This window comes from Leopardus geoffroyi, chromosome D1, assembly GCF_018350155.1.
Source record: "Leopardus geoffroyi isolate Oge1 chromosome D1, O.geoffroyi_Oge1_pat1.0, whole genome shotgun sequence".
Lineage (NCBI taxonomy): Eukaryota > Metazoa > Chordata > Mammalia > Carnivora > Felidae > Leopardus > Leopardus geoffroyi.
In genome coordinates this window covers 79248341-79260423 of record NC_059329.1, presented here as the reverse complement: position 1 = coordinate 79260423, position 12083 = coordinate 79248341, and positions in this window count along the sequence as shown.

Sequence of the window (12083 nt, the reverse complement as noted above, 5' to 3'; positions counted from 1 at the left end):
CCCAAGTTCTGTTATTCCATCCACACTCTACCCAACCACCTTCAAGCAGAAAAAAATGGAACAGACTATATTCTCCATGATGACCAGGGTTAGGACTCGTTGTGAAACTTGTGATATGTGTTAGTCTTTGCTTATTTATTGAATGACTATAAAGGTCATTGAGGATGCAGTTTATAATTGTCTACCTAGCCAAATAAAAATACAATCTTCACACTGTACTTAAAGACCTTTAAAAATTGTATTTCTTTTTTTTTTTAATTTTTACATGTTTATTTATTTTTGAGAGGGAGAGAAAGAAACAGAGAACAAACGGGAGATGGGCAGAGACAAAGAGGGAGACAAAGAATCTGAAATAGGCTCCAGGCTCTGAGCTGTCAGCACACAGCCCAGTGCGAGACTTGAACTCAGGAATGGTGAGATCATGACCTGAGCCAAAGTTGTACGCTTAACCAACTGAGACACCCAGGAGCCCCTAAAAATTGTGTTTCTACTTATTGTGAAGCTAAAGATAAGTCTTCATCATCACCATTGGCAACATTTTCTTATAAAACAAGAACATATATTTAGTTATATGGAATAATAGACAAAAACATACAAAGTCATAAATAAAAACAATTTTTGACCAGAGACTGCTAATAGTAGTTTTATTCCTCCCCCCCACCCCAAAAAGATATTTAGTCTGATCTATTTTCACAACACACCTGAGTGTCCCATACTTTGGCTGGCAAGATGAAGTTTGAATATTGTATCCCTGCCTGTTTCTTAATATTATGAATTTGGCAAACACTCTATGAGATCTGAAATACATAGGCATCATACAAGGCACTAGTTATAGAAGGCTGAATGTGGTAGGTTTTTTTTACTTCAAGTTCAATCTATAGCAAAAGAGGCAGAACTCTAAATACAAATTTACTGGATACAAATTAAGTTCAAAATAAAGTTTGTATAAGGTGTTACTGAGAACAGAGAATAAGTGACAGCTAATTCTGCTCGAGAGACATGAACAATTTCACAAAGAAACTGGTTTTGTTGAATAAGAGATTTCCCCCACTCTTTAAGAGGATGTTTCCTTAGAGGGAAGGCAGGGGGAGTTTTCCAGATTGAACAACACCAGACCAGAGAGTTGGATATGGAGAGTGAATTTAGAGACTAGATAATAAAGTGATGTTGGAACATAAAGCTATCCTTATCCTAAAGAAGTGTCATGGAGAAGCTAATGAATTGGATAGAGACAATGTAGTAAGAGAACTTATATATCAATAAAAAAAAAATGGATATGCTGACCCATGCTAATTTTAAGACAATATTCTGTATAGACATTTTCCCCAATGTCTGACTCCCCCACCTCTTTTTTCATAAAATAATATAATTTCTTTGAAAGACCTAATTCCCTTCTATATTCAGTCAGTATTGTTTTACTAGAGATGAGTCTAGTAATTAGAATGTAACCAAGGCCTGATAGGTTGTATACAGTGGTTTTCTCCTGACAATGATAGTGACTTAAGAATGGATATGATTCATGTTAGTCCCCTAAGAATATAGCTCAGAAACATTGCTGTGATGGTTAAAAGAAGAAAGACTAAAGCCAGAGCCTAATTTAAAGGCAGAAATTATCCTGAATTTTTTGGTTTGTAAAGCATTAAAAAAAGAAAAGGCCCATTTTGCTGTAGCTAATTTGAATTGAGATCCTTTCATTTGCAACCAAAATAGAGGAAAGAATGAGGATTTAATATGGTAATATTTTATAATGTTAAATACAATTGTATATTTAAATATAGATGACTGACCTTCAGATGCCAGTTTATGGCAGATTGCAGAGAGTATGAAGCTGAAAAGATCAGGCTAAAATCTACTGTGATGGAACTCCTTGAGATCCTCTCTCTCCTCCTCTCTCTGCCCTTTCCCTGCTCATGCTCTCTCTCTCTCTCTCTCTCTCTCTCTCTCTCTCAAAAAAAAAAAAAAAAAAAAAAAAAAAAGAAAGAAAGAAACTTTAAAAAAGAAAGAAAGAAGGAAAATGGAGATTACCCTTGGTGAACCTGGTATAATAAGATGAAAACCTTTAAATAAAAAATGGGCCTTTGCTTGTAAGGGAGAGACTCTTTTACTGCCTCTGAAGAAGGAAGCTACCATGTTGTGAGACAGCGATATGACTGTATATATTGCACACTTTCTCCGTGCCCGGCTCTGGGTTTGGACCTGGCAATTCAAGGTGGAATGAAATAAATGAGGCTTCTAGCCTCCATTTCTAGGATCACTTCATTAATCTAGGCTCTTATCATTATTTTCCTAAGATAAGTACTATGTGATTTTGTTACTATTTGTTACGCCATTCTTCATCTTTTAAAAAAATATATGTATTTTTGCGAGAGAGAGAGAGAGAGAGAGCGCGCGCGCGCGCGCTAGCGAGAGGGGGAGGGGCAGAGAGAGTAAGAGAGGGAGACAGAGGATCTGAAGTGGGCTCTGTGCTGACAGCAGAGAGCCTGATCTGGAGCTCGCACCCATGAACTGTGAGATCATGACCTGAGCTGAAGTCGGAGGCTTAACCGACTGAGCCACCCAGGTGCCCTGCCATTCTTCATCTTTTAGTGCATACTGTAATTAATGAAGAAAAAATTAAACTTCCTACTCAAACTTGAGTGCCTCCAGGTCAATACTTAATGCTTTCTTCCTCCTGGTATATCTCAGTTCCTCAGAAATGCGTGGCACTGTGTAGATGTCAGTAAATATTTGTTTAAAAAATGAAATGAGAAACTTGAAGTTCTCATATTCATAATAAACACTTTTAATAGAAATATAGTTGTGTGTGTGTATGTGTGCATGTGTGTGCGTGTGTGTTTCACATTTCTGTGTTCAGGCTTTAGTTTCATAATGCATCCACAATTCAAACCCTTCTCACCACTGAAGCAGTTGCTGTCCCCACCAAGTTAATATTCTCCCAGCACTTCCCTCTACATGATAAAGCCTGCTTATTTTGAAAACCACGAATCTCCACCTGAGGGCTTTTGACTTGCAATAGAACATTCTTGACCACAAGAGGGCAAATCAGAAATGTCCCTTTAAGTAGTCCTCAGCCCCTGATTAGCAGAAATTTGACGGAAATCTCCTCCAGCTTCCTGACCCCTTGACTGGAATAACTCTCAAGTATGCTCTATCCTTTCTCTCAGAGGTTTCCAGAGGAATTGGGCACCAGATGCCTACAGGCAAAGTAACTTGTTAGATGATGTATTCTCTGTTGACTTTCTTTCTTGTCTATTCCAGTCCCCTGCTTTCTCTCCTGTCCACTTGCCCTGAAATACTTGCCTCAAAATCTGCATGTGGGAAACACACATAAAGGCTACATCTTCACTGCTACACTTGTCCACACCACCATTATCTCTGGTCTGGATTTTTAAGGTAATTTGTGGAATTTTTGTCTTGTTTTCATCTTTGCAGTTCCTGCAAAATATTCTCACTTCACCAGCTAGAATGTTTCCTACAAACTTTTCAAATTATGTCACTTCTCTGACCAAAATCTATGTTAACACCCCCCCATTTATTAGGGTGCCTGGTGTCTCAGTCGGTTAAGCGACCAACTTCTGCTCAGGTCATGATCTCACAGTTCATGGGTTCAAGCCCCGCTTCGGGCTCTGTGCTGATAGCTCAGAGCCTGGAGCCTGCTTCCAACTATGTGTCACCCTCACTCTCTGCCCCACTCACACTCTGTGTCTCTCTCTATCTCTCAAAAAATGAATAAATATTAAAAAAATTAAAAAAAACCTCATTTCTTGATATTAAAGGACTTGGAAGGCTCTGCATGATCTGACTCCAGGCTTCTCTGACCTCTCCTTCTCCTCCTCCTCTCTCTTTTGCTCACTCTGCTCTAGCCACACTGCCTTCCTTACTGTTCTTCAACACAGTAGGCCCAATGTTCTCCCAATTCCATCAGCCAGGGATTTTGTGCATTCTGTTACTATGGTCTGGAATGTTTTCCCCATTGACAGCTGAATGATGCTTCCCCTTGTGTTTCAGGTGTTATGCAAATGCTATCCTCTCAGTGAGGATATCCCCCATAATAATGAAACTTTTCTCAATTATAGTTATCTAACCTTCCAGCCTCCTTCAAAATATATACCTCCACCCCAGAATTCTAATTCCAGACTTATATACACACCTGCTCTAATACTCCACTGGGGATCTAGACATTTCAGCTCAACGTGTCCCAAGCTGAACTTCCAAACCTGATTCACACATTCAGTTGATGGCAACCATATACTTACATTTTCTCAATTGCTCAGGTCAAAAGTCTCGAAGTCAACTTAACTTCCTTCTTTTATTAAACCTCAGGCCCAGTAGATCAAAAATTCTATTGGCTCATTACTTAAAATGCATTCATAAATCCACCACTTATCAGCATGTCCAATGTTACCACCAGCTCAAGCCTCCATCATCTCTCATCTGGATTATCCGATGACCTCTCTTTGATTTCATTGCTTCTATTGTCAAAATAGAGCAGCCAGAGTGATGAGTTTATGACATGTCAACTATTTTACTCATTGCTCAGAAACTTCAGGGTTTGCCAGTTTTAGTCAGATTACAAACCAAAGCTCTTGCAATGGCCCACAGGACCCCACTATCCTTCTTAACATCTTAGCAGTTTTGCTCTTAGCAGCTTAGCTGTTCCCACTTCTTAAAGTACTCTACCATAAGATATTTGGCAAAAATCCTTTACCTTCTTCAAGCAATATCTATCTGACTGCCCTATTTATTGCTGCAAATTACTCAGCAATTCCTACTCCCTCAGGTCCCCCTGGCCATGTTATTTGTTTGCTTATTTTTATATGACTTATCACCTTTTAGCCATGACTATAATTTTATTTTTGAATTTTTAATTTTTTGTTGCTTTTGTAAAATTTTCAAGTATCTACCTCCTCTCAAGAAAATGTAAAATCTCAATAAAATGTAAAAAATAAAATATAAAATGAAATTAAGAACTTTTGTTTATTTTCCTCTTCAAGGTATCCCAAGTATCTAGAACAGAGATATGAGTAGTACACAAAAATAGTCACCACGATATACTGAATAATTAAACTATGTTTTGTGTTCACATTGTTCAGAGTGTGTCATATTATGTAATATGCATCGTGTAGTCTATGTGAATGGTATTGTTGGTAAGATTACATGCACAGTCTCTGAAACCCAAAAAACTAGACAGAGATAAAGATTACTGTCTATTTTTTTCCCTGCCATATCCTTCAATTCCTATTTAATAAATGAATGAATGATGAAATCATCCATTATAAAATATTAGAAGGTTGCAACTCAACTGAGGTTGATAGCTTAGACATTTTAAATGTAGGACTCCTTGACATTAGTACAGTGAATGAAACATTTATCTATATGCTGTCAAATAATAGATAAAATGAATGTTTATGATTTAGTTGGAAGAGTAAAAATCAAGAATAGCAAGCTATAAATTTTATTTCTTCACATTCACATTCTTTCACACTACACTCCATCATATTTAATAGCCACAGGAAAAAGGAAAGGGAAGAGAAAATCAAAGATACAAAATATATTTTGCTACACACAGGTAGGGAATTGGTATAAGAGATTCCATGAGCCAGATCTGCAATAAACAGGGTGAAATTGATATTCATTACATGCTGGATCTCTGATAGAGTCTAGTATATACCAAAGAAGCCTCTGAATGAGGTACATAGGCATTTTGATATCTTATGTCAACAATAAGAAATACATAAACAAATTTAGAAATGACAAAAGAACATTTCTGGAAAAAAGAGAAAAAGAATGCAGTATATAACATTCACATTCTCTTACTCTCACTCTCTCTCTCTCTCTCTTCTCTCTCTCTGACACACACACACACACACACACACACACACACACACACACATCTTGCTCCAAACTCTTAGATTGGAATTTCTGTACTCTGAAGTAAGATGATTATAGTGGGGGTAGTTAGGAGACTTTCAGTTTCTATTCTTGCTTATTCATGATCATATTTCACTCTGCAGTGAAAAATAACAGGGACTGTAGGTCTGCAATTTTAATCATCAATATGATGCTGGAAAAGATCTTTGGCTACTAGATTTCTACTTTTGTGCCACTGATTGCCTAAGACAGATGCTTGTCCACATTTAATTTATCCTAAAGATTCTACTGTGTTAAAATTGTACAAATTTTCAAAGCTCAGTCATCATTTATGAAGATAGCTGCTTTTTGGACTGTAATGGGGTTTGTGAAATTTCTATGGTAATTGATACTTTGCTCACTTTTCACCTGGTCACTAAGCATCACCCTTACAGGGAAATTTCTAATATTCCCAAAGTAATGGAAGGAACAAAACTTACTTAGAGCCATAGGAAAAAAAAAAAGCAGACAATGATTCTGTGCTAGTTGAATTTACTTATTAGTTGTGGAAGACAGGCAGTAAATGGAAAATGGGTAAGTACATTGTATAGTAGAAGGTGATAGGTGCTACTGAATAATAAAGAAATAAGAGGAGCACCTGGGTGCCTCAGTTGGTTAAGTGTCTGATTTGGCTCAGATCTCATGGTTCATGAGTTTGAGCCCCGCATCAGGCTCTGCACTGGCAGCACAGAGCCTGCTTTGGATTCTCTGTCTCTCTTTCTCTCTGCTCCTACCCCACTCACATTCTGTTTCTCTCAAAAATAAATAAATAAACATTTAGAAAAAGAGAGAAGAGCTAAGAGACATGTATGGTAGGTGGTAGAAATTTTGCAGGTTTAAATTGGGTAGTTACATCAGTGTCTCAGGAAGCTGACCCAAAGGTCAAAGTAAGGGTACAAATGACTTATTACAAGTGTTATCAAAAGAAAATGTTGGGGCAAACAGGATAATGATGAAAAAGAAAGCAAAGATTCAATTTCAAGCGAATTACTGGCCCTAGCCTGATACTGCGCAGGATCTCTGGACTCTAAATCAGTTTCTGTCTCAACAAGAGATGAGAGGGCTGGGCTATTATACTTCCACATCATGCTGAGGGCTACCCTGGTGGGACTGAGATGGAATGTAAGCTCCCAGGCACTTCTGGGTCTCTGGAAATGGCAAAGCAGCTCCAGTGGCACAAGAACAATCTTTCATAGAGTGTCGTGGTTGCAAGTGTTAGATGGAAAGCTAGGAAAATGGTAAAAGGAAATGGAAAAATGAACATTAGGGGATTGGTATAATGGTGTCTGCTACAAGAGTCATGGGAGGTTTCTTTGACAACGTAGATTTGCACAAAGACTTGAGAGCTGATGAGTGTAGCCAAGCAGAATCAAAGAGGAGAACATTTCAACAAGTAAGGAGCGCTAAAGCAAAGGCCTATCATAATTTAAGTAAGTCCACAAATTCTTTGGCACTTCCTTCAAACACTGGATGTAAATTCCCTTCCCTTTTAATGTGGCCCAGACTTTGTAGTTTGCTTTCAATGCATCCAATAAAACAAAAGTGATATTATGTGGTATCTGAAACTAGGTAATAAAACACATGGAAGCTCTGTCTTGGTCTCCTCTTGGGTCAGTCACTCAGTGAAGCCAATTGTCATATTGTGAGGACACACCAAACAGCCATAGGAAGAAGGCCCCTGGTGAAGAACTTAGGCCTTCTGCCTGTAGCCATGTGAATGCACCATTGTGAAGTGGATCTTCTAGGCCTAGTCAGTCTTTCAGATGACTACATCTCTGGCCAATATCTTGACTGTAAGATCATGGGAAACCCTGACTAGAGCCACCTGTTTAAGCCACTCGTAAATTCCTGACTCACAAAATCTGAGGTTATGTAAATGTGTTATTTTAAGTCACAGAGTTTTGGGGTAATTTGTTGTGCAGCAATAGATAATTCAGACCCTAAGTATAAGACATATCTAGCAGGTTCGAGAAACATCAGACAGGTAGCTTGACGTATTAAAGACTAATTTAGTAACAGGAAGACAGATTGTTATAATGCCAGATTGTTCTCAATAAGCTATATGGTTTATAGATTTTTAAACAATCAATTGCATATTCAAAGTCAATTTTTCTATATAAAGTAGCATAGTCACAGGTTCTGGGAGACCTGGATATATTTGGGGAACCATTATTCAGCCTACCATGGTTGTTAACACTCATTTGCGCAAGACAGGACTTGCAAAATTAAGGTCTGTGAAAGCTATTTTCTGCAAAGGCAAACAAGGCAATTGAGTTTCTTTTGCTATCTTTTTTTTTTTTTTTCTATGAAGCCTCTTGAAAACATATGGTACCAAGGTTCACTAGGATCTGATTAGAATAAACAGGTCTCAGCAAGCATGTCTCTAATTTCCTTTGGGAAAGAATAGCAAAAACCCCAATAGTGAGGGCTGAATGCTTGAGCTTTTTGAGTTTTGTTTTTATTTTTTACTTTGCCTCTGATGACCAAAATAACTATTTCAAAGGATGCCAGTCGGAAGATGGAATGAAATTATAAAATCTATCCATTATTTATATTGGCAAAATGTCCAAAAGATTCGTCATAGGTAGAGAAGGTGTGGAGGGTCCAAAATGAGCCCAGGCTAAGTTGTGGCCCTGAGATGCGGAAAAGGGGCCATGGGCACAGTGTGGCTGTTTCCTGGTGTTAGAGCAGAGGTTCTGAAAGAGGACAAGGAGTGGAAAAGAGAATTCTGGGAGAATATAGGGTAGAGGAATATATATATTTGAAAAGTCACGTGTAGTGTTATAATTCTGTTTTATATCTGAGAAACAAAAGACAGTATCATTGTTTTCATAACACAAATCGGAGACATTTTCATGAATTGAGAGTTAGGGGTTGAAAGTGATTGGGGAGCACTACTTTAGAGAATATGCATGCTTAACCATTAAACACACGGATATATCATTTGATGAAAATCTTCCATATTCGATTACATTTTCTTCTTTTAACTCTTCAATATATTAGAAAAAGTTATCATGCATCAGTTTAAATACAGCAATGCTCCAGAGTGTCCATGCAAGGCGCAGCAAGATAGAATGGTTTTATGTAAGAGAAAGGCATGAAGATGAAAGAAAAGGCATGACTGTGTTTTTAAAATTTTCACGTACTAAATCTGTACACCATGCAGTTAGCACTGAACACAGAGAAAGCTTGTTGATTTTGTGAATGTAATCAATTAAAGGGATAAGAAAGTCAATTGTTAATGCAGGTTTAGAATATGTCTTTAAGGGGCACCTGGGTGGCTCAGTTGGTTGAGCATCTGACTTCAGCTCAGGTCATTCATGATCTCACTGTTCATGAGTTGGAGCCCTGCATCAGGCTCTGTGCTGACAGCTCAGGGCCTGAGAGCCTGCTTAGGATTCTGTGTCTCCCTCTCCCTCTGCTCCTCCCCTGCTCACCCTGTGTCTCTCTCTGTCAGAAAAAAATAAAGATTTAAAAAATTTAAAAGAAAAGAATATATCTTTAAGGCAGGTTTATTGAGGTATAATTTACATAGACAAAATTTGACTCTTCTAGGAAGATAGTTCTATGAATTTTGTCGAATGTATACAGTCATATAAACACTACCTCAGAAAAGTTGATACAGAATTATTTCCATCACATCCAGGAGTTCCCTCCTGCTGCTTTGTAAACAATCCATCTCTTCTCCCTCCATTCCTGAAAGCCACTAGTCTGTTTTCTCTTTCCAAACATGTCTGCCTTCTCCAGAATGCTGTATATATGAAATCATGCAGTAGGTAACTTCTAACTTTTTTACCTAGCATAATGCTTTTGATAAGAAATGCATATTATTGCTTGTAGTTTATTCATTTTTATTGCTGAGTACTCAAATGTACAGAGGTACATCAATAAGTTTAAGTAAAGCTGTGCAAAGTATTCATATACAGCTTTTTAAAAAATTAACATGAAATAAACTCTATGCACTTAATAAATATAATTAGGTAAGTTTGATATTTGTATATGCCTATGTGAACATCAGAAATCGAGTTATGAACGTACAGATGATTGTGAAATTTTCCATATGCTCCTTTGCAATCCCCCTCTCCTGCCCCTGCCCCATTTTCATACAACAGCAGCTTGCATTTTCAAGAATTTTCTACAAATGAAATTATACAAAATGTAGCTTCTTTTAACTGGCATATTTCACTCAGCATAATTATTTTTAGATTCATCTATGTTATTGAGTTTATAGTCATTCCTGTCTATTGCATAGTAGAATTGTAGGGATCTCCCACAATTTGTTTTTATCCATTTACTGTTAATGCACATTTAGAGTGTTTCCAATTTTTGGCCGTTACAATGAAGATGCTATGAACATTCATGTATAAGTACATCCGTGGACATTTTCTTTCATTTGGGGGGTAAATACCTAAGAGTACCTTGGTAGGATAATAGTTAACTTATATCATATGGTGAACATTTAACTTTTAAAAACCACCCAACTGTTTTCCAAAGTGGTAGTATCACTTTACATATTATCCATTAGTGCATGAGAACTCTAGATGTTCCACATCCTTGCCAAAACTAGATATGGTAAATCCTTTAAATTTTATCCATACTTATAAGTATTTAGATATATTACATCATGGTTTTAGTTTGCATTACCCTAACGACTAATGATATTAAGCATTTTTCTAAAGTGCTTAATTATTCCTGTAACTTCTTTAAGTGTCTTTCCAAATATTTCACTTATTTTTTACTGGATTGATTTGTTTTGGTTATTTTACCATTATAATTGAGATTTAAGAGTTATCTATATATTTTGGATAAAAGTCATTTATCACATGTATAATTTGCAAATATTTTCTCCAAGCCTGGACCTGTGTTTTCATTCTCTTAACATAGTCTTTCAAAAAATAAAATTTCTTAATTTTGATGAAGTCAAATTTATCATTTCTTTTTTTCTTTTTTGGACTGTGCTTTTTGGTGTTTCATTAAAGAAACATTTGCCTAACACAAAGACAGAAAGATCTTTTCTCATGTTTTATTTTTACATTTAAGTCTGTGATCCATTTTGTGTTAATTTCTGTATGTGGGCTGAGTTATACATGAATCAATGTTGTGTTGTGTTTTGTTTTTGTTGTTTTTTCCATGTAAGTGTCTAGTTGTTGCCCCGTCATTTTTTGAAAGACTTTCTCCTTTGAACTGCCTTTGTTCTTGCATCCTAGGATAAACCCCACTTGATCATGATCTATTATCCTTTTTACATATTACTGGATTTCATTGGCTAAATTTTTGTTCAGAATTTTTTCATCCATATTAATAAGGGACATTGGTCTGAAGTTTCCTTTTGATATTAGAGTAATTCCTGCTTCACAGATTAGTTGAAATATGTTTACTTCTCTTCTATTTTTTTGGAAGACTTTATATAATGTTGGTATTATGTCATCATTAAATGCTTGACAGAATTTTCAGAGATTTTATCTACCTCTGCAATTGTATTTGTTGGAATGTTTTCTTAATGGACTTTAAAAAAATATTTCTTTATTTATTTTTGAAAGGTGGGAGAGAGTGAGAGTGGGGAAGGGGCAGAGAAAGAGAGAGAGACAGAGGATCCGAAGCATGCTTTGCTACTAGCTCAGAGCCTGATTCAGGGCTCCAGCTCACAACTATAAGATCATGACCTGAGCCAAAACCAAGAGTCTGATGCTTAACCAACTGAGCCACCCAGGCCATCCAATTTGCTGGAAGGTTTTTAACAAGAAATAAAAGTCTTTAATAGATATAGAGTTATTCAGATTATCTTTTTTTTTGAAGAGTATTTTCATCTTTCAAATTATCACTCCATTTTGTTTATGTTGATCAATCTATTAGTATGAAGCTATTCATAATATTCCTTGACAATCCAGCATATAGCTAAAATTTTGGGATACCCGGGTGGCTCAGTCGGTTGGGCGTTCAACTTTGGCTCAGGTCATGATCTCATGGTCTGTGAGTTTAAGCCCCCCTGTCAGGCTCTGTGCTGACAGCTTGGAGCTTGGAACCTTCTTTGGATTCTGTATCTCCCTCTCTCTCTGCCCCTCCCCTGCTCACGCTCAATCTCTCTCTCTCTCTCTCTCTCTCTCTCTCTCTCCCTCTCCCTCTCTCTCTCTCTCTTTCTCTCAAACATAAACAAGCATTAAAAAATTAAAAAA